Genomic DNA, 22,530 nt, shown 5'->3' with positions numbered 1-22,530 from the left:
AAGTCACATAACAAATATTATATCGAAGTCATTTTTGAAAGGGAGTATTTTAATGTTCTCAGTGAATAATTTCTCTCTGCCTGAGAGCTACTGTTGTATCCTGGGAAATATTCGGAGGAGAAGATAAAATTATTTAGATTTGCGGCTTCTTGTCAAGGGAGGTGAAGGCCTTTTTATTATTATTATTAATGTGATGGGAATAGCTCCATCACATCGTGTCTCTGCACAGCATCCCGAGAACAACTTTTTCATCACATAAATAATTATAGTTCTGGTTTTTTAATGCCTCTCACCATTACTTCCCTTCCCCTCTCAATTACTTTGCCTTTGAGTGAGGAAGACAGCACTGTCCTCAGAGAAGTTTCCCCGAGGCCTGACAAAAGGCAGGCACTTGATGGTAGTGGTGGGAGGCGGGGAGAGGGCTCTTTCTTCGCCCCAACAGACGCATGTCTGAGCGGGCTGAAAAGGAGTGTGTCAGGAAACAGGTGCATGTTTTTTTAAAAGTAAACTTTTCTCACATGTAGAAATTGCAGTATTTTTCCAGAGAAAGAATCTGCTTCTAACCTGGTATCTTTTCCTTCCTCACGGGCCTGCTTCTGTCACCAAGGCTCCTGGCCTGGTCTCAGAAAGAACGTCTCACATATGGTGGTACTGAGGGCTAGACAGGGCCAGAGTCCTCCTGGTTATACGGGAATGGGAAAGTCAGGTGAGATCCCTGCTCTTGGGAGGGAACATTCTCACGAAGGAGGCGGACAACAAGCCAGGAAACAGATAGAGAAATACACCATGGCTGTGAAGGGGACTCAGGAAGAGAGAGAGCTGTGTCTGAGCACAGACAGTCTCACTGTTCCTGTTTCTGCATTTGGAAGTCTGCCTAAATGAAGGGCAAGTCACGGGTCAGGCAAAGTGTGTCTTCCATAAAGCCCCCTTTTCTCTGTCATTTTTGCCCCTCGGTGATGACTTCTTCCAGTTTCTCTTAGGTCCCTGGTGCTGGACCCTACTGTATTGAATGGAGCATGGCCTATACAGAATATTTGATAAGAATAGACTAGGGGCCGGCCCTGTAGGCGAGTGGTTAAGTTCATGCGCTCTGCTTCAGTGGCCCAGAGTTCCCCCGTTCGAATCCTGGGTGCAGACCTACACATCGCGCATCAAGCCATGCTGTGGTGGCATCCCACATAGAAGAACTAGAATGACCAACAACTAGGATATACAATTATGTACTGGGGCTTTGGGGAGAAAAAAAAACAAAAAAGAGGAAGATTGGAAACAGAGTTAGCTCAAGGCCAATCTTCTTCTCCAAAAAAAAAAAAAAAAAAATTGGCTAGACAGAGTGACAGAGTCTTAAGATAAAAAATGCTGATGGTAATAAAGGAGAATATTTTAAAAGATCAGATCTAGTCTTTTTGCATTCAAATGAATTTTAGGGGGAGCTTTTGTAGCGAAAAAGCTTTAACCTCTTAACAGTTAATGACTTCCTCTATTTGCTTCCTCCTCAAGACCGTTGCACCAGCCATTCCCTCTGCCTGGAGAGAATGTTTCTCTCCTCAGATATCCATTCCTCATGCCTTTCAAGATTATTTAAATGTTATTTTTTCAGTGAGACCTATCCTTTCTACTCTATTTAAAATGGCATCTTCTTTCTAGCACTTGACAGCCCTTCTATGATATAATATTCCCGCTTATTGTGCTTATCATCTCTCTCCATCATCCCTCCTGCCCCCAAGCTCCACGAGGCCCAAGATTTCTGCTTATGTTCACTTCATATTCCTAGTACTTAGAACACAGCCTGACACATAGTTCGTGCTCAGTACCTATCGTTGAATTAACAAAAGATTTTTATTTTCACAACTGATAACCGATTGATTAAAAAGGCTGATTTAAGCATCTACAGTGGTGGCTTCAGCCTTGACTCCTGGCTCAATACTGGTGGAAGTAATCTGCTTAACAATCCCGGAAGGACCATGGAAGTCAATGAGTCGCTTATGGATCCTCATCTAAAAGCCATCCCACGTCTTAGAGCCTTCATCACAGGGGGTTTTCTTGTCATGATTCTGAGTTGTGGTAGGCATCTGAACTGATCTTTTCCCTCTGAGACTTTTCCTTACGCCTCTGATCCAGTCAGCATGCACCTTCCCCAAAGATTTGACCTTGCAGCTGGTGAGAGTGATTCTAATTTGGTGACTCTCCCCTTCTGGTTCCACGGGTGTCTCTCTGGTATCTCTAAAGCCATGGCTGCGGTGCCACTTTCTTACTTGTTCCTGGGGGAGAGTGAAGAGCAGTGAGTCAGGAGCAGGAGTGGGCAGATGGAGCTGCTGCAGCTGTGACAGCACCTTCCTCAAAGAGAAGAAAGATAAAAAAAAAACCAATGGGGGGCCGGCCCCATGACCAAGTGGTTAAGTTCAGTGTACTCTTCTTTGGTGGCCTGGATTCTGTTCCCGGGTGTGGACCTACACCACTCGTCAGTGGCTGCATCCCACATACAAAATGGAGAAGATTGGCACAGATGTTAGCTCAGGGCCAATCTTCGTCAGTAAAACAAACAAACAAAAACCAAACAAAAAAACCCCACAACTATTTCTCTTGTTCCTAACAGGAAAATCCCTTAGGAAAATTTCACTAGGGCGTTTTGTTCTGGGGAATTAGGGATTGGGAGAGAAGTGCTACACATGTTCCAGTCTAGGGGAGGGAAGGGAACATGGTCCAAGCAGCAGGCAGGGTGGGTGGAGAGGGAAGCTGGCCTCTCAAAAAGGAACTGGGAGCTGGATCAGCACCTTCTGGCTTCTCCTACAATGCTGAGAAGAGTCAGGGATAAGTGTGGACAGGGGGACTCATCCCTCTGGTTGTTTGGTTCTAAAGGACGTGAGTATAAAATAGCGTAAAGGAAAAATATTTACAATTCCCCTTCACTTACAGGTTGCATGAAGACATAGTCATAAGTATTGGGGATTTTTTTATCATGTTAGAATGTGAGTGTTCTGAAGCAACTGCTCCTGCAGACTAAACCAGCTTTTCTATTTGACTAGCTGATTTACTTTGAAAATGTCTTGAAAACCTTCTGCACTGTTTTTCTGAAAGATTTAATGGGAACGTCGTGGGCAGAATAATGGCCCCTCAAGACCCTCATCCTAATCTCCAGGATCTGTGAATATGTTATGTGACTAGGCAAGGGGGAATCAAGGTTGCTTATCAGCTGACCTTAAGACAAAGAGATGGGCCTGACTTCCCTTGGTGGGTCCAATGCAATCATAGGGTCCTTTACATGTGGGAGAAGGAGGCAGACGAGTCAGAACCAGAGAGATGACATTGTAAGAAAGACTCGATGATGATCCATTGCTGGCTTTGAAGATGGAAGGGGGCCAGGAGCCAAGGAATGCAGACGGCTTCTAGAAGCTGGAAAAGGCAAGAAGATGGATTCTCCCCTTGAGCTTGCAGAAAGGAAGACAGCCCTGCTGACACCTTGATTTTAGCCTGGAGAGACGCATTTCAGACTCTGACCTACAGAACTGTAAGATAATAAATGTGTGTGGTTTTAAGCCAAAGAAGTCTGTGGTGATTTGTTACAGCAGCCATTGGAAACCGGTACAGAACGAGCAAGGGAAGACCCCTCTACGTGTTTTTGTCGTGTGTCTGCTTTGCAATGTTATGATTTCCACTATTCTCCTGGGCAAAATTAAAAGCCAAAAACAGAACCACAAAACACTTTAGAAGTCCGTGACTGTCAAACCCAGCGGTGGCCACTATAGAACTGTTAGGGAGGTAGACGTTCCTCAGGGATTGTGATCCGTAACCCCGTCCCTCCTCCATTGCCGCCATCTACCCTCTGAGTCACACCCTCACTTCCGGACGGTTACCAGAAGCCCACAAAATGAGGCCCGTGCTGCGAAGGCCTCCAGCCGCGGTTACTCCGCCAGGGCCTGGGTTAGGGAAGGAGATGCATGATGGAAAGGTGAAAAGTGAGTTCACGGTTCTGCTCTTGGAATTCTTCATTAGCAGATGCTTAAAAGTCAGCGCGCTAAAATTACTTGCAGAAGCTTATAAATATGAATTTCCTGTAATTCACATTTTATAAGAACTCCTATCAGCTGTATCACAGCTTGAAAAATACCAAAAATGCATTAGAAAAAATCTTTCTGTGTAAAACTAGATTGATCCCACATTTACATGGCAAAAGAAGGCCATTACGCGGCAGGCAGTAAAAGCTTCATTTCAGAGAGCTGGAGAAAAAACTCAAAATAATTCACTTCTACCCAGGCCCTTTGACAACTGTTAGACTTTTCCTTACAAAATAAAATGAAATCCCACCACCTGCTGCTTAAAATCTCCAATTAATGCTAGAAAAAGTGCCTTCATTTAAAAAGCCAATGTGTAAATTTCTCCAAGCCGGGTGCAGACATTTTTTCAAATTTACTGTAACCTTTTGCTACTATCTGCAGTAGGAAGAGGTTTCCAGATTCCAAAAAGAAGCCAGAACTGATTTTCACCTAATTATTTCAGAGCGAAACCCCTTTCTGATCATTCATGTCTAATCTGCTACTATGGGTGTCTAGTAGAGATCGTGAAAGAAGATGATTGAAGCTTCCCAATGTTCTGCCCATGAATTAAAACACAGGTGTTTTTGCATGAACCACAGAAGAGAGGGAAGGAGGTGGGAGAAAAAGAGAACAGTGTTCTTTCTTGCCTCGCAAGTTTCTTTTAAGATCGAATCGCAAGTATAAGAATCACCACCTTCAAGTGATTTTAAAGCAGTGAGCAAGTTCAGGTCTTTCATCTCTTCCTTCCCACCCTGATAGTCAGGTTAATGAGAATTTCCGAGGGGTAAGCCCTTGGACCTCTTTGACATGCCCCCTTCTGCTTATGAGATTAATCGAGGGACAGTCAGCTGTGAACATTGGGCTGGCAGGGTTGGCTGAAAAATGGGCAGGCTGGGTCATTTGCAGCATGTGCCCTTAGCAAAACCAGCAGGCCGACTCCGTCATTCTGTCTTCACAGCCAGTTATCAGGGCAGGAGCTAGTATGGGAAGAGTTGCCAAAAATAATTGGGAGTTGTTGCTACACAGCAGGGAACTCCCGGCAGACAAGACCTGTCAGTGTAGCTATGGCTTGACCTAGGATGGTCCCAACGTCTCTGCTTGACTCTCAAGGCTCTCCGCTCCAGTCACGCTTTCAACTGATGCCACTTTATCTCCCACTACCTCTCCACATTAATCCAGGATGATTAGTCTCTTTAGTTAGGTCCCTTGACCATCCCTGCTGCTCCAATGCTCTGTTCCTATTTTTAATTCTTGCCTGGAATGTCCTGCTCCTCCATTGTTCTTTTCCAGAATCTACATACTCTGAAAGTCCAGAGGAAGGACAACTTCCCCTGGGAAGACTTGAGAATCCTCACCTTTACAAATCTTAACCCTTCACATTTACTTACTGAGTCGAAAACTGGCGTCTTAGATAGAGGTTGGTTTTTCAAAAGACATCCATGTTATTCATTGCTCAGTGAAATCAGCACATCATTCTGATGTTTTGTGGGTACACTGCCATCGTCTCAAATCCTCTTCCCTTGGTTTTTGCGATATTCCTGTCTCCTGCATTTCCTTCTTCCTTTCTGTTCCTTCTCGGTCTAAGAAAGATCAGCCCCCTTCTCTCTCTCTCTATCTTTAGGTGTAGTGTCCCTGAGAGTCACGTGATAGACTCCCTCTTCTTCTCTATCTCTATCTCTTCTTTTCTATCTCTATCTCTATGTCCCTGGAACACCAGCCCAGCAACCCAGCTACCTCCTGCATGCCTTCACTGATGTCACAGGATTTTCCGACTTAAAAGATTCTAAATTAAACCCATTCTTTTTGGATCCCCTCCAATTATGTCTTCCTAGTATATTCTACTCAGATGCCTAAGTGAGAGACCTGAGTAGCCTTTCAGCTGTGTTTTTTCCTGGCTGCATCCTACAGGATGCTGTTTGGTCTATTTCCAACATCTCTCTGGAATCAGTTTCCACCTCCTGACCCCACTACCATTGCCCTAGGTCATATCCTCTCTACCTATGAGCAGTCCTACCTCAGGTGTTCTCAGCCTCCAGGCTTGGTCCCCTTTAATCTATTCTTGACAGTCACAAACTATCATCTGAAACACAGATAAGATCATGACTCTAGCTTAGAAACTTCGGTAGTTTCTGGCTCACGAGAGTGGAGCCTACCTCTTTCACATAGCTTGTGTCTTGTCAGGTCTGCTCTTCTCTTCATTTTTCATGCCCATACAGGGATGGTCCCACCCTGTGAATGCCTTGCAAGAGCTTGCTCAGATTTCATTTTCTCTGTGAAATCTTCCTTGAGCCCTCAGTCAGAAATAGTCACTCTTGTTAAGGCTACCGTTAGCTCTTTGTACATAATTTTATTATGGTATCTATTGTATACAATGTTATTTATTGTGAATATGATCTATTTGAGGTCAAGGACTATGTCTTTTGTTCATCTGTGTATCCTGAATGCTAGCATAATACCTAGGTAGTGGAGGATGGGGGTGGGTATCAATGAAAGTTTGTCAATCAATAGATATTCACTTCCGATTAGAATACACATCCACTGATGGGCAAACATTGTGTTAAATTCTTTTTGTCCTTATACAATGCTGAACACACATGTGACAAAGAATAAATACTTGTTGACTAATTTGTGATTAAGACTGTAAGTGAGAAAAAGTGGAACAGTAGGAGACAGATGTGTGGCTGAAATATTAGATGTAAATTTTTCACGATGACATGTAGAAGAGTATAGAGACTTGCTGCATTCTGATTTGGTGTCATATAATGTTTTTACTGCCCTGGTATTAATGGGATCACATGATTTTAAAGCAAGAAATCAATTCCAGGATTTTTTGGGATTGTTTATTTAAGTTGAATTAGGTAGTCAAGTTAAAAAAGAAAAAGGAGTTTCAGACCTACCGAAGAGCTACAGTCTCAGAACATGTGCATTCATATGTGTGTGTGTGATTGCACAGGCAAAACTCCTAAGACTTTGTTTATGAATGTGTAGAATATAAGTAAGTCATGGACCTGCCAACGTTGGAAGTTCCATGCCATTTAATGAAGTGTTAAACAATCTGACTGACTAGTGTTAGGGGCTGGTTGTGAAGAGGAGCCAGTTAATATATTCAGTATGGTTGACTGACTTAGTAGTCTTGTTAATACTCAGTTTTTAATGCTCCTTCATGAACTTTCTATCCATCTTCATATGGATAGGTCTATCTATCTATTTACAGATCTCTATAAATATCTATCTTTAAATATTCGTAGATGGATATATATGCACACACATTTACATGCATGTATGTTTATCCAGTTAGCCTGCATGCTTTTCCAGATCAGGGACAAACTTGTTCATTTGTGTCTGCTCCTGTTCCAGATCGAACACACCTAATAAGTTGTTCGGCATGTAGCAGATGCTCAAGAATTACTTACTGACAACCGAATTATCTTTGTATATCTAATTGAAATGGTCCAAACATTTAGTTCCATTTTTAAAATTAACAAGAGCACCCAGTGTCTTACAGCAGCTGTGCATTTCCAAATTTTTGCTGCAGCACAGACTCAGCCACCATTAACAAAAATCTGCATAAGGAAGGGACCCCCGATTTGGAGGAGGAGACCTGAGAGCAGAAAATGTTTATGAATTAAAATAAATGTCTTCATTTTCATTACTCTCTCTATCTTCTTCTACTTGACTCCAAGAGGAATATTTCTAAGCACAATCAGGCAGAAACACTCACCCACACATTTATTATTTTATTGATTGTTTTCATAACTCTCTTAGAAGCTAAAGGTACAATAATGAGCAAGATACTCACAGCTAGATGAGTTAATGAGTCTTTATAGTGTGGGTGGTAAGTGCTGCCTCCGACAGAGGCAGGTCCAGGGTGCTGTGGGATCACAGAAGAGGGATGGCAGAAACCAAACGGAGAGGCCAGGACAAGCTTTCTGGAGGAGGGAAGTCTTCAGGGAAGTATGGTGAGTCAGGTCATTGCGAATGGCTGCATCATCCTTAGGACAACACTCTTGAGACGGGCTCACAAGATCTTCAGCTCAAGAGAACTGAGCAGATCATATTAGTAAAGACGCAAATCTCATTGCCTTCTGTGAAAGAACACTTTACTCTTGGTATCTCTAATTGTTCACCTGTAATTCACGCTTCATCATATTAGAATCGCTTTTCAGTTCTCAACTTTCCAATGAAAACACACTGGCACCGGTTGCCCTTGACTTCTGGAAGGTTAAATCCAATAGTCTCTTGACAGCTTCATCTTACTTGACCTCTTTGCCCCATGTAGGTGGCTCTGTCACTTAACACTTGTGTAATCTTGGACAAGTTACTTAAATGATCTCTGCTTCGAGTTCCTCAATTATAAAATGAGATCATAATAGTATTATTGTTATCATCACAGTCATATGAGTGTTAATTGAGTTAATATATGCAAAGTGCCTGGTACAAAGCAAGCATAATAAAGTATTATTGTTTTTGAACTCTTTTGATCATTCTTTTCTTTTTAAATCTCTCTGTTGATAACTTCCACAGCCCTCTTTGGCGCTCCTCCTACTCTCTGTGTCTTTCAGCCTTCTTCATTGACCCTTCTTGTTTATTCTGCCTCTCCTTAGATGTTGAAGTCTCAGGGTTTGCCCCCTGACATCCCAGGCCAACACACTGATGCACCCCCTGGGCTCTCCTGCCTCCCACTTTTCCCCAGGATAGCTCAAATCTAAACTGCTTCCAGAGTGGTCTTTCTAAAACTCAAATCTCAGCATGTTCCTCCTTTGCTTAAAACCCTGCCAGGGGCTCCCGTTTACATGACCAAACCCCTTGGCTTACAAAGCTTCTTCCCCCAGCTAGCCCCAACCTACCCTGCCAGGCTTCTCTCTCACCACCCTGACCCTTTACTTCCAATGCTTCACCCATAAGGCACCCTGGGCAGTTCCTCCAGCAAATCTGACCTAGTGGGCTTTATAATTTGCCTGGCCTTGCTCATGCTGCTCTTTCTTCCACACCAGCTTCCACGTCATCTCTTCCTTGCTCTTCTCTGTGCACCATCCTACCCCAAGCAGGTGTCTCTCAGACCTCTAAAACACCTGCTGTGCTGATTTGCATACGTTGCCATTTCCCTGGAGGGCAAGGACTGTCTTATCCTTTGTATCCTCAGCACCTAAAGAGCAGCCGCAGCAGCTGATACAGAGCTGGTGCTCAGGCTGTGAACAAATGAATGAACGGACAAACCAGTGGAAGTGCTTATGCGCCGTAAAGCTGGATCTCCAGCCCATTCCCAGTGAACCCCAGTGATGCCATTCCACGCTGCTTCTACCTGTTGGGAAGAAACCTTCCCACACTTTCTTTTTCTCTTTCCTGAGAGGGTTGATGGGAATCTGAGTGCTGAGTGGATAGCTGCAGATGATTCATATTCTCTCAATCCTCTGCATTAAGAGGAAGGTCAGGGTCATTTAATGCTTTACAGAAAGCAACTTCTCACTTTTATTTCCCACTTTTGGGAAAGCTCGGTAGAGTGAAGTTTAAGAACAGTTTTTGCTCTTAAACCCTTTCAAACGAATAGTAGTTTTCATGATTTTCTCTCAATTTTTGTTTGTTGTTTTAAAAATGCTGGTGTCTTGACTGGTCTTTTTTTTTTTTTTTACGTTGGCATCTGAGCTAACATCTGTTGCCAATCTTCCTTTTTTTCCTTCTTCTTCTTCTCCCCAAAGCCCCCCAGTACATAGTTGTATATTCTAGCTGTAGATCCTTCTAGTTCTACTATGTGGGATGCCGCCTCAGCATGGCTTGATGAGCTGTGTCATGTCTGTGCTCAGGATCCAAACCAGCAAAACCCTGGGCCCCGAAGCAGAGCATGCGGACTTAACCACTCGGCCACGGGGTCAGCCCCTCAATTTTGTTTTTATTTGGAAGTGCCAGTTGGGTGGTTACATAGGCAAGTATGGTAACTATTGTCTAGTTGCCAATCCTCAGACACAGGATGATTTATAAAAAGCCTGGTTTGCATGATTCCTGTGCAGTGCAGTTTATGGCTTCTTTTTGCAGGCTAATAAATTCAAGAAAGTAAGTCAGATGTGCAAAACATTTACCTGGATTGTTTGCTTCACACAGAAATTTCTTTTGAGGGTTGTCTGTCATATATCGTGCATTTATTTATTCAGTTATTAATTTGCCAGTGTGTACTATCTCTGACAGTTCAAAGGCTTTTCCAACATTAGGGTAAAATTGTTGCAACCTGCAAGAATCTTGTAATATAAATAAGTTGGGAAAGTGAGAGGGGATCCCTGATACACGAAAGACAGGTTTGTGGTTGCCGATTCAAGCGGAACAATGAAGCGCTCTCTGTGTTGGTGTAGAGTTAGCCCGCCTGCTCACGCATGTGCAGAAATGCCAGCCTTTCCTCTTCATCCTTTGTGACCATGCAAGACTGTTACATATGGTTTCATCATCTAGTTTTAAAATGTGCAGCTTAAAATGTATTTAAGAATAACACATGGTATGTTTAAATGTAAAACTGGACTGTATGAATATTCTTAGAATAGCATTCATAATGAAATCAATTCTGTTAGACACAGTTTCAATGATATTATGAACTCCTTCTTAAAATCTTTTCCCAAAAGTTTTCTGATATAGGTTTTCCAGATTCCATTTCAACCCAGCTGTGAAATTCATTAATGGATGCTAAATGCATTTGGCCACTGACTTTTTGAAGAGGAGTAAATTGATTTTTTTATACACACATACCCAAGTGAAAATATATACTTTAATCAGTCTAATTTTTCAATAAAAGTTAAGCTTTTGCCCAAAAAAGGGAAAGTATATTCAAATAAGCAAATATGATTGGAAATAAAAATAGTTTTATGATAAAACTTTGTGACTTCATATTTAAACGGTTACTCATTTTTTGATTGTTTTTGTGTTCTAGTTTATTCTACTGCCTTAGGGATATATTGCTATTATTATCATGTCTGTAGCTCAACTCATTACTCCCTTCTTATTTTTAACTCTTCTTTCAATGAAAAAGAATATACATAAGTTTTAGGAACATCTGAGGAAAACAGATATTTTTTCAGAATTTCTTTACCCTGAAATTAAATCTCTTGCTTTTCACTTTTGAGCTAAGAATAAAATTGTTATGGATGTTCTCATACTGTGCATTAGCGCATGTTACACTCATATCTCACATTAACATTTTTATTTCCACCGGGATTTCTGATATAATCAGGTATTAAACCTGTGGTTATTTTGGCAATTATGCCTTTTATGGAAGGATTCCAACAGTTAAACCCTAAGTTAAGAAAAAATATAATTTTTTTCTTTCATCTGGAAGAAGAATTATCTTAAAAGATGGTTAGAAGATTCAATAATAGGTTAAAATTTTTAAAGAAAAGCTTGCAGATGGAGTCCTCAAACTTTCCTAAGCAAAAAACAGACGCAAATCTTTTCTTTCTCCAGTTCCCTGCAAGGCACACACCAGACTCAGACATGAAGCCTTGTGCTCTGTGCCTGAGTTACCCCAAGTTTAATTGATAGCTTTCTGTTCTCTATTGTTCCTGCAAAGCTGAATTTTTTACACTGTCCTACAATTTTGATTTATTTTTAAGAATATTCTCTTTTTCTTGGTTGTTTTCTTGAAGTGATCTCAAAACTACTTACCCTCCCCCACACACCCCTCCACCTCCCCACCCAGGCCCGCTATTTCCATTTTTAACTTTTGAATTTGTTTCTTCTCATCCAGAACTTAGGATGCAGCCTGAATATTCACAAGTAAAATAGCTCTCCCCTGTGACTCTTAAAACATTTGTTCAGGTCTGGTCTAATTGGTGTAAATTGCAGTTAATTACCTTAGTAGCACTGATGCTTCCTCCAAGCTTCTTCCAGGCTGGGTATCATTTAAAAGGCATCATGGTGGGAAAAGCTTGGTCCTGGCTCTGTGCAACCTTGAGCAAGTTATATAAACCTCAGGTTCTTTATCCATAAAGTCGGATAAAAGCACCTGCTTTGCAGGGAAATGGTGAGGAGCGTGCTTAGCATAGTGCTCCGCACATAGTAGGCATTCAAAAAATCTAGATCCCTTCTCCTTCTCCTAGCTCCAGCTTGGGTGCTGTGTGGAGCCCAGCCATGTTGTATGTCATAGGCTTTGGGAGAAGTGACTGTGAAACAATCTCATAGCCTCTCTGTGTCAATATCTAAACTTTCTATAATGTGGTACTGATAGGATACAGAGAGTAAGTCTAAAAATTTCTGAGAAGTGAAAGACTTCTGGGGAGATGGCCCTTGAGTTGCATCTTGACTGGAAGAATGGTCAGGCATTGTGGCGGTGAGGAGATTGCTTCAGCAGAGGTGGCAAGGTGAGAGATGAGCAGGAGTTGGTTGAGTTCAAGGGGTCAGAGGAAGGGAGGACAGAGAAGTAGGAGCCATCCCACCTCCCCTGGGTCGCAGAGCTGTGGGACAAATTGTTGGAAAGTGGGAGTTAGGTCAAATTATGATGGTCTTTAGAAATTGAGCAAAGGAGCTTAGACTCAGCATGGAACACAACAGGGAGTGGGAATTCAGATAACTGCTGCCCTTCTTAAGTGACTTATCTTTCAGGATGGCAAGGAGAGAGGGTTTTTATGCCATTGATTGTCTCCAGTGTAGTGAAGTAGTTTTTCAACTTTCTGTGACCTATTCTATAAAAAAATTTATATCATGAGCCAGTTCACCCACATATGTTTATGAGTATTTGTTTCATAAAATAACAGTTCTGTGAAACAATAGTTGCCTTTACTATGTGTCCTGCGTAGCGTTGACTATATAATTTGCAGGGTCTGGTGCAAAATGAAGACGTGGGACCTTTTGTTCAAAAAGCAGGAAAAAAGTGCTGTTAAACGTACTTAAATATATACTTTTTCCTTTCTTCCATGGTTTCTCTCTCTCGATTTGTCATGGTGGTTTTTATTTGCTGTTATTGTCATTCTAAGTAAAGAAAAATTAAATTAAGAAATTATTTTTTTCCTTTTTTCTGTTTTTTTTTTTTTTTTGGTGAGGAAGATTAGCCCTGAGCTAACATCCACTGCCAATAATCCTCTTTTTGCTGGGGAAGATTGACTCTGAGCTAACATCCATGCCCATATTCCTCTATTTTATATGTGGGACGCCTGCCACAGCATGGCTTGATAAGCAGTACATAGGTCCACGCCCGGCATCTGAACCTGCGAACCCCGGGCCACCGAAGCTGAGCACGCAAACTTAACCACTACCCCACTGGGCTGGCCCCAGCTTAGGAATTTGTTAAGATGCATTTTACCATTTATCTTTATAATGTGCAACGCTTGTTTTAAATGCAAAATATAAGAGCGTTTAACTCATGCGTGGAATCACCAAAATTACACAATTTGTGTTTCTTACCTCATGCCTGCATTTACATTTTGTTCTTATCAGAAGAATGGAAATACTGTCTAAAATGAACTCAACTGTTTATTTCGCTTCTCAATATGCACACATCCTACCAACACTCTCTATCTTAGGCATGTTGATGAGTAAGGAGGACCGAAAGGGGAAGGAAGCATTCTATCCAAGATTGCCTTATGTTTCCCTTTCCTCCTGTGTCATTATCACTTTCAGCAGAAGTGTCTACTACAGGGAAGTAACGCAAGTAAGAAAGAGTAGGAATAATTTATCTTTGGTCTTTCTTACTTCTTAGAATGCCATTGCCTGCTCTCTTCCTTGAAAGCGAGTTCTGGTATTAATGGAAAGTGTGGCCTCTAAGGCAGCCAGCCGCTCACTACCCCTTATTCTGACACAGACATTACATGCTTGTCTTGTACTCACTTTGAGTCTGGACGAACTCCCACACGTTGTAGGTCCACCTGAATTCTGTGCTTATGGGGCATCGCAAATACTATATGCGAATGGGTGGCAGGGAACCATGGGCATGCTTATTGTACGTGTATCCTTTTCTCATGAACATGCTCCCCCTTGTTGCATTGAAGTTCATTTACAAAAAACAAGTTCAAAGATAAAATTATTAAGAATTTCAAGATGATGATAGCAGAACATTAAGCCAAATGGGGGGCCCTTCTTAGAGTGGGGCCCTGTATGGCTGCACAGGACACATGCCCGTGAAGCTGACTCTAGCACCATAATCTACTTTTTATTTTTTTTTGTATTTTATTTAAAAAACACTAGTTGTATATACTCTGGTTTCTCTTCAGATCATATAAATCTTTTGCCTTTTAAAAAACACTAGTTGTAAGCCATTAAATTGATGTCACAATCCACTAATGAGTCATGACTGGAGGATTAAGAAACCTGCCATTAAAAGCATGGTAAAGTCATTAAAAATGTGAACTCTGGTGTCAGATTAGTAGATCTGAATCCTGCTTCCACCACTTGCTATCTATGAACTTCAGAGTACCTCTGTTTTCATATATAAAATGCAGGTAACATTGGTAATTATCTCGTAAAGTTATTATGGGCATTAAATGAGTTAATACATGTAATATACTTAGAATGATATTTGTCATATAATAAGCATCCAATAAGTACTAGCTAATGATCATTAATATTGTAACTATTAGTAATTTACATTTGACTCTAGATAAATGCTGGGGAAAAATATTTCTTGACTGAACAATAAGCATTTCCACTTATTCTAAAATAGATATTTTCTTTGGTTTACTAATATTTGTCTTCTATCTTGATTGAAAGCATGTGAAATTTTATAATAACCAATGAAAATTAATTCATACCACACAATGCAATGGAATTACACTTAAAAATTACAGTGTAATGAAAAATCCAATGAAAGATTATTTTTGCCCCCTTCCCATAATTAAAACAAGTAGATTATTGGTATTTCTCATTTATCGATTTAGAAAGAAACAAGGATAACTGAAAGATACCATTAGTCAGAATTATTCCTTTTGGAATGAAGCTTTTAGATGATGAACTTCAATGATAGGTTAAAATGTGAGAGAAGAATGTCTTCTATCTTTACAAAAATACAGCATACATAGATTTATGTTGTAGATACTGACGAAATCCCTAAGTCATAACGCTAAATGGAAAGAGCACAGAATCTGGGGGATGCTCAGTCAGTACCTGTTAGTGGAGCAACGTTAAATCAAAGTGAGCAAGGTGCTGACTGATTTGTTTTGATAGTTTCATAATAAATAGCACTATTTTATAGCTAATTTGCACATTTCTCATCACTAACTGAGGCTACTGGGATGTCTTTTCACAGTGATGGCTTGACATTTTGTTTATTTGATTCTCTCAGATTTGGTACTAAATTGATATATAGTCACGTTATATCAATTGCTGATATATAGGAATATATATGGTTAGATAATCATCTTACAATGGAGTTCAATAGATTCATTTAAATGGATTTATCTCAGGCTGTTTAAAATAAAATTTGAAAAAGAGTAGACATTTCAGAGAAAAAGATCTTAGGCAAAAATTTGTTTTTATCTACCATTTATTGATAGCAATTCCTTGAATTGTAGACTTCATGCATAGTCAAAGATATGCTAAATTGAAGACATTGTAACTTCCCATTTTATGTTAAGATGGAAGATTAACCATCAATGAAAGCTGAGTTATATCTTTAGCAAGGCATCAACTCTGATAAAAATTTATCATCCTCTTCAAAAATTACCATGGAACAGATAGAAACACTTGAAATGCTAAACATTCAAGAGATCTCACTTTGATTGTCTAAAGCAAATAGAAATGTACTTGCTGAAACAGTTACGTTGAAAATGCCCTCACTCAGATTTAATGAGCTATTCAGGCACATTACTTGTACCGATTAGATTAGATGAAAAGTTATCCAATCCCTTTATTCAGGATGACTGAATTGGGCTGATTTGCACTGCATGTCACTTTGCTCTGCGTGAGGACCAGAGTCGTCTCATGGTGATGCTTGCTTTCTACTTACAGTAGTATTGGCCTTGTTTAGTATATTATTTTCATATCCCTCAGAGACTTAATTTCTGCCTTGTGGTTCCACTGGGGTTCGAACCCAGGACCTTCTGCATGTAAAGCAGACATGCTAACCACTACAGTATGGAACCACAGGACACTATTTGAAAGCATATTAGTACTAGTGGTTGAAAGCAAATGTTGGAGCCTTAGATAAGCAAATCTGTACTTTAATAATAATTGGGATTAATAACCAACTTTTGAAAATGCACATTCGGTCCATTTTTATTTTCATATTCAATCTAGCTATTTAATCCCTTAAGTATATACTGTACCTCTAATTTGGAAACAAATATTTAGAGACGTATTTCAGTATTCTACCTCAAGTTTATCAACTGAAGATAGATTTTGAAAATTTACAGTCCTGGTTTGTCTTTTGCCTTTGGTTTTTTAGAGATTCCTTGCGTGAATTCTTAGTAGTCTTCTGGAACTAAGGAGTCTTTTATTTCTTTCTCTGAAATGACTGTTAATGACCATACCAATAGAATGCTTTCACTCAGGTGAGTGAGTTGAAGGTGCCTTGTTTCCTGGGGTGGGTCTGCTGTGTAGGTTTCTCTCCTTCTTGCTCTATCTACTCCTAGTGCCCTACTCCTGGCAGCCAGAGTACCATGTTGTAATTCATTTAGGTGTTTTAGCTAAGGTTCAAACTCCAATAAATGTCTGTATAGCAAGAATGATTGGCATTTTCATGAAATACGGTTCTAGTTAGATTTATATCATCAAGATGAAGATGGTTCTCTTGGCCGTGAGTGAATGGGCATTGTTTGAGTTTCTGCAAGAATGCTTCGGTTTCATTAGACATGTTTGTGCATTATGGATATAGGTTTGGCAACAGCTTTATGGTGCCGACATGTGTGACAAATTAATTGGAAGGCTGGAGCCAGAAGAGTTGGGATTTAACCCCCTTTCAGCCCTTAATACCTCTGTGGTCTCAGGCTTCTGAGTTAGGTTTTACAGGGCTATGGTCTCTCTTCCCATCCACTTCATAGCCAGTCATCTTGAGTCGTCTACACTGCCTGACTTTACTTCCTCATCACTCTTTTATTTTTATTTTTGCTGAGGAAGATTTGCCCTGAGCTAACAGCTGCTGCCAATCTTCCTCTTTTTGTATGCAAGCCACTGCCACAGCATGGCTGCTGACAGATGAGTTCTGTAGGTCCGTGCCTGGGAGCCAAAGCTGGGCTGCTGAAGCGGAGTATGCTGGCCTTAACCACTAGGCAACCAGGGCTGGCCCTCATCACTCTTTTGTACTACACCCCAATATAACCTGATTTTCATGTTCCACTGAAATCGCTGTCACCTGGGTGACCAGATCATTAAGATGCCAAAACTGGAGGATACTTTTTAATAATGATTACTCATTTGTTGTTGACTTCCACTTTTCCCATGGCTTCCTCGACAGCTCACTCTTCTATTTTTTCTTGTACCTTTTGCTGTTTCTTTTAAATCTTTGTGAGTTTCTCTTCTACCCATCCCTTAAATATTGTTTCCTAGAATTCTGTCCCTAGCCATTTTCTCTTCTCATTCCAAGTTCTCATCTGGACCCATGACTTTATTTACCAACCCTATTCTGACAGTTCCCAAATATATTTTCTCATCCTAGAACTTTATTTCTAGTAACAGACTTAATTTCCAACCACCCTGGACATTTCTATCAATATGCTTAATGGGGGACTCAAACCGAGATATCAGAATCAGAACTCAACATCTCCCTTCTCACCACTGCGTTCCCTTCCTTCCCATGGCTCTATCAATAGCACTCCTACTCACTTAGACACCCCCGCCATAAGAATCTTAGAGTCTCCCCTCGACTCTTTCATCTCTCTCACTCCCACAACCAGGCAGTTGTGGAGTCCTATCAGTACAACTTTTAAGTGTCTCTTGTGTCCCCTCCTATCCATCTCACTGCCATTGCCTTCTTTCAGGACCTGCAATGTCTTGTGTCGTGCCACAATCCAGAGAGCAGTGCCTGTCCCACTCACAACGGGTGCTGCATGTGGACTCTTGTGCTTCACAGTCTCATAACCCGTCGTTCCATGCTTTATTTCCCATTCCATTTCTTTTTTTATTGGTGAGGAAGATTGGCCTTGATCTAACATTTGTTGCCAATCTTCCACTTTTTTGTTTTTTCTCCCCAAAGCCCCAGTACATAGTTGTATATCCTAGTTGTAAGTGCTTCTAGTTCTTCTATGTGGGATACCACCACAGCATGCCCTGATGAGTGGTGTGTAGGTCCGCACCCAGGATCCGAACCAGTGAACCCTGGGCCACCTAAGCGGAGCATGCAAACTTAACCACTAAGCCACTGGGCTGCCCACCCCTCCCATTCCATTTCTTTAAACTCCCCAGGCTACCAGCCTTTTGTTGCTTCAGTCTGACCCGCATTCTAGGCTTTCCTTTCTACAATCTCAGCTAGTCTTCTCACTCTGACCTGGTATCTCTGCCTCAGCAGTATCATCCTGGAGGGCCTTGAGCAATACCTTCCATATCTTCCCATCTACGCACAGCCTGCCATGAATCCTCACCCCCTTTCATCTAGGCAGCCCTCTTTCCAGGACGCCCCCCAGCTCTGTGTTCCCCTTTCCCTGCTTAAAGTCCTTCAGTTGCTCTTCATCATCTTCAGGATCAAGTTCAAATTCTTGGTTCTCTCAGACAAGGTTTCCTGAACCATTCCCTGCCTCACCCGCCACTCCCCAGCCCTGCAACCTTGCTGCAGCCGTGCTTATCTGACTGCAGTTCTTGGAATACACTATGTGTTCCAATGCCTCCAAGTCTTCCCATATACTGATCTAGAAGGCCCTTCCTCTGCTCGTCAATGACTAATTCTGTTCCTCTTTCGATTTGCAGCTGCTGTCTCTCACTCAGAAGCCTTCCTTGACTGACTCCCCTACCCCATTACCCTTTCCTAGTTCTATGCACTCTTAACAGCCTGTGTAGCACTTATCATTCTCTGCTGTGGATTTTTCCATTTAAATTCTCCAGTAGACAATAAGCATCCTGAGGCCAGTGCCTTGTTCATCTTTCTATGACTGATGTCCAGCACACGCTTGAGCATGAGGAGGTTCCGTGAATATTGGCATAATGAATGAATGAATGAACAAAAACTTGCGGAACTTGAGTACTACGTATTTCTGTTATATGCAAGTACTCTGTTCGTTATCATGATACATTTTCTAGAGTAGAGAAGTAGTTTAAGTATGACTAGCTCTTTTATACACTGGAATACACAAGGTCATTTGGAAGTGGTTGGACTAGCCAGAATTAAGAACAGGAATCGTGAATTTTAGGCCACTTATTAAGTAATGCTAAGTCACTAGAGGAACAATTCAATTATTCTGATAAACCAAAACTAATTTGCAGTATAATTTTTCTAAGTTTACAAAATTAGAATGCAAAAGTAAAGCTATATATTCTTCTTGGGTTAGGTAAATCTACTCAGAAGTACTTTATTATTCTCAGTCCCATGTATCTGATACAGACTTTAGAAATTATATCAAAATTTATATAGATTATAAAATAATTAAGGATCATGAATTTTACATATTGTAAATGTGTGCTTTATTGTCTGTACTCTGAATGGTTCTGATTTTGATGAAAATCTAAAACATTTGTGTCTGAAAAGAATAAAATAGAAATGTAGGGATAAGAACAAAATTACCCGTGATCTGGGGAAATCAATGATAATAATCCTACTTTTCCTTTCTGTTTACACTTAGAAAATTTTGTTACACCCATTTAAAGTCAAGGTAAAATAACCCTGATGGTTAAGATCAAGTCTATGAAAAGAGTTAATAGTCAAATTTAAACATCAATTGCTTAACAGATGATGTTTAATACCCTGGAGTGGGAGTCAGGGAATAGAAAGAAGGCAAATATTTCAAACTGCAGTTAAGAAAACTCACCCTACTTAAGTGAATGGATAAGGTTATTTTCATGTAATATTCTAAATTGCCAAAGAAAAATATCACTTATGATATTCTTGTTTCTGTAAAGAGTTTCCATTTGAGTTTATGGGACATAATAAAAACACATGAAGAAGATTAGTGATTAAAAAACGTTTGGATTATATGGCTGCACTAAATTAGATGCGCTCAGAGCATTCGCTGTTATTTGATTAGTTTTTGTTTTCTTCCTGATGATAATATACATTAATTCAGAGGAGTGGTGTGAGGAGGGATATTGTACAAGTTGTAACAAAGATCAAAGGAGTGTTGGCCAATATCCTCTCCTAAGGAAGTGTTATTACATGTGCATCTGCTCTTCCTCTCTACCTCACTACTTGCTAAACTTCATAAAGACTGCTGTAGACCAGGTCAGCTTTCTGGAAGTGCCCTCTTTAAATTTCAGTAAGATGTTGTGATGGCAACAATCTGTATCTATGAAGAGTTTTATTAGAAATTCAATTTATTTCACCTATGATTGTAGTTGACATTAACATTACCTAATTAAAATCATTTGTATATCACCTTCTTACCAATTTTACTTTAATTCTGCCTCTGGTAACTGATGTGACATGTAATAAGTACATGATTTTCCTTGTAAATAGATTGATATATTTTTTTCTTCTTAGAATATTATCTTATATACTGAAAGCCATAAATACTTGTGTCCCACATTTTTCTCAGTAATCTACTAGGTTTAATGAGCTACATTTTAAAATTAACATTTTGTTTTTAACATTTTTTTTTTTAAAGATTAGCAGCTGAGCTAACATTTGTTGCCAATCTTCCTTTTTTTTTTCTTCTCCCTGAAGCCCCAGTACATAGTTGTATATTCTAGTTGTAGGTCCTTCTGGCTCTGCAATGTGGGACACCACCTCAGCATGGCCTGATGAGTGGTGCTAGGTCCACACCCAGGATCTGAACCAGCGAAACCCTGGGCTTCCAAGGCGGGGTGCACAAACTTAAACCATTTGGCCACAGGGCCAGCCCCCTAACTTAACATTTTACTGAGGCAGTCTCAATAGTAAATCAAAGAAAAATGTTTATAATCACTTTAAATTTTCTTGCTGACATATCGGGCTTCCACTTAATAGATATCTAACATTTCCATAAACTATTCAAAACTGGGCATTATTCTGTTATTTTTTTTCTTATTTACCCTAATGAGTTTCAATCAGTTTTAAACACTGAACATACTAAAATATGGTTTATAATACTATTTAAAAATAATTTTTAATAATTTTGGTGAGAAAGTATCCTTTAAACAAGATTGTTGGGCTTAAATACTGATTATCATCAGTTACATGAATATATCATTCATTAATTATTTGGTAACTTTCCTTGCTTGCAAACATTAAAGTATTACAATGTTATGCAACTGAAATACCGATGCACTGAAACTAGGAAATGCTTTCATTTCAGCTGTTCTAGTTGCGGAGAGGCTGAAAAAGCACAAACATTTGTTTCCCATTCCTGTAGGGGAAACAGATTCCTATTTATTACGAACTACACAGTAATGATATGACTGCCCTACCTCAGCAGCTCTGCTTTCATTTTTAAAGCAATAAAATTCATAAGGGATAAGTGAAAAATAATTGAGGAGCATTTTTAGTTTTACTAGAGTGTTTGTTATTGCTTTACTGTGTAATATACACTAAAATGTCTATTCATGATTCAAAGAATAAAGATTAGAGCTGAATTTGGATGCAGCGTGCATTCAAGCATTGAATTTGATCCTTAGTGTAGTAATTGAATGAGAGCAGTATTGTATATCAAATTTATCCTTGCTCTTAGTTTGTTAGTGAATGGCTTTTATTACAAAGGTTTAAGGGTTTGGGAAGACTTAAAAAAAATTGAATCCCTTTTCTTCTGGCAGATGTGTGGGTGTCTGCGGGTGGTGGTGGAATTTGCACCTTGTAGGGGAGAAAGAGAAGTAATAGCAGAGAAGGAAAACAAAAGGCAGTGGACTCGTGGGAGATTTTCTGACCACTGCCTTCAGAGCAGGAGGAGCAGAGGGAGTCTGAGCTGTCTGCCCTGGCCCTGCAGGTGTCTGCAGGAGTCAGAAAGGGGGTTTGCCGTGGCTGCTGCCCTGATATTCTCTCTAGACCATGATTTTTGGACACATGGTGTATTAATTTCCTACTGCTGCTGTAACAAATTACCGCAAACTTGGTGGCTTAAAACCACATACAAATTCATTATCTACAGTTCTGAAGGTCAGAATTCCAAAAATGGTGCTGAAATCGAGGTACTGGGAAGGCTTTGTTCCTTCTAGGAGCTCTAAGGGGAGAATTTGTGTCCTTCTCCCTTCCAGTTTTTAGAGGTTGTCTATAATTCCCTGGGTTATGGCCCCATTCCATCTTCAAAGCCAGAAATGGCCAGTCAAGTCTTCCTCACCCAGCATCGCTCTGACGCTGATTTCCTGCCTCTCTCTTCCTCCTCTATAATCACAAAAGTCCTTTGTGATTGAGTCCATGTGAATAATCCAAGATAATCTCCCCATCTCAAGGTCAATTGATTAGCAATCTTAATTCCGTCTGCAACCTTAATTCACCTTTGCCTTGTAATGTAACATGCTCACGGTTTCTGAGCGTTAGGAC

General features: G+C 40.4%; 1 protein-coding gene, 1 non-coding gene and 1 pseudogene across 3 annotated transcripts in view; 1 reads left to right on the top strand and 2 right to left on the bottom strand.

The window, feature by feature from the left end:
• DCDC2 (doublecortin domain containing 2) overlaps positions 1-22,530 on the top strand; it is a 175,199-nt gene that overhangs the window by 110,279 nt on the left and 42,390 nt on the right. The gene's annotated exons all lie outside the window — the stretch shown is intronic.
• Positions 1,868-3,990, bottom strand: LOC139077399 (small ribosomal subunit protein uS10-like; annotated as a pseudogene).
• TRNAV-UAC (transfer RNA valine (anticodon UAC)) lies at positions 16,009-16,081 on the bottom strand. The gene has a single exon. It is a non-coding gene; the product is annotated as a tRNA-Val (tRNA).

Source organism: Equus przewalskii, chromosome 19, assembly GCF_037783145.1.
Source record: "Equus przewalskii isolate Varuska chromosome 19, EquPr2, whole genome shotgun sequence".
NCBI classification, from domain to species: Eukaryota; Metazoa; Chordata; class Mammalia; order Perissodactyla; family Equidae; genus Equus; species Equus przewalskii.
The sequence above is the reverse complement of the archived record's forward strand: the minus strand, read 5'-3'. Positions and strand labels throughout refer to the sequence as shown.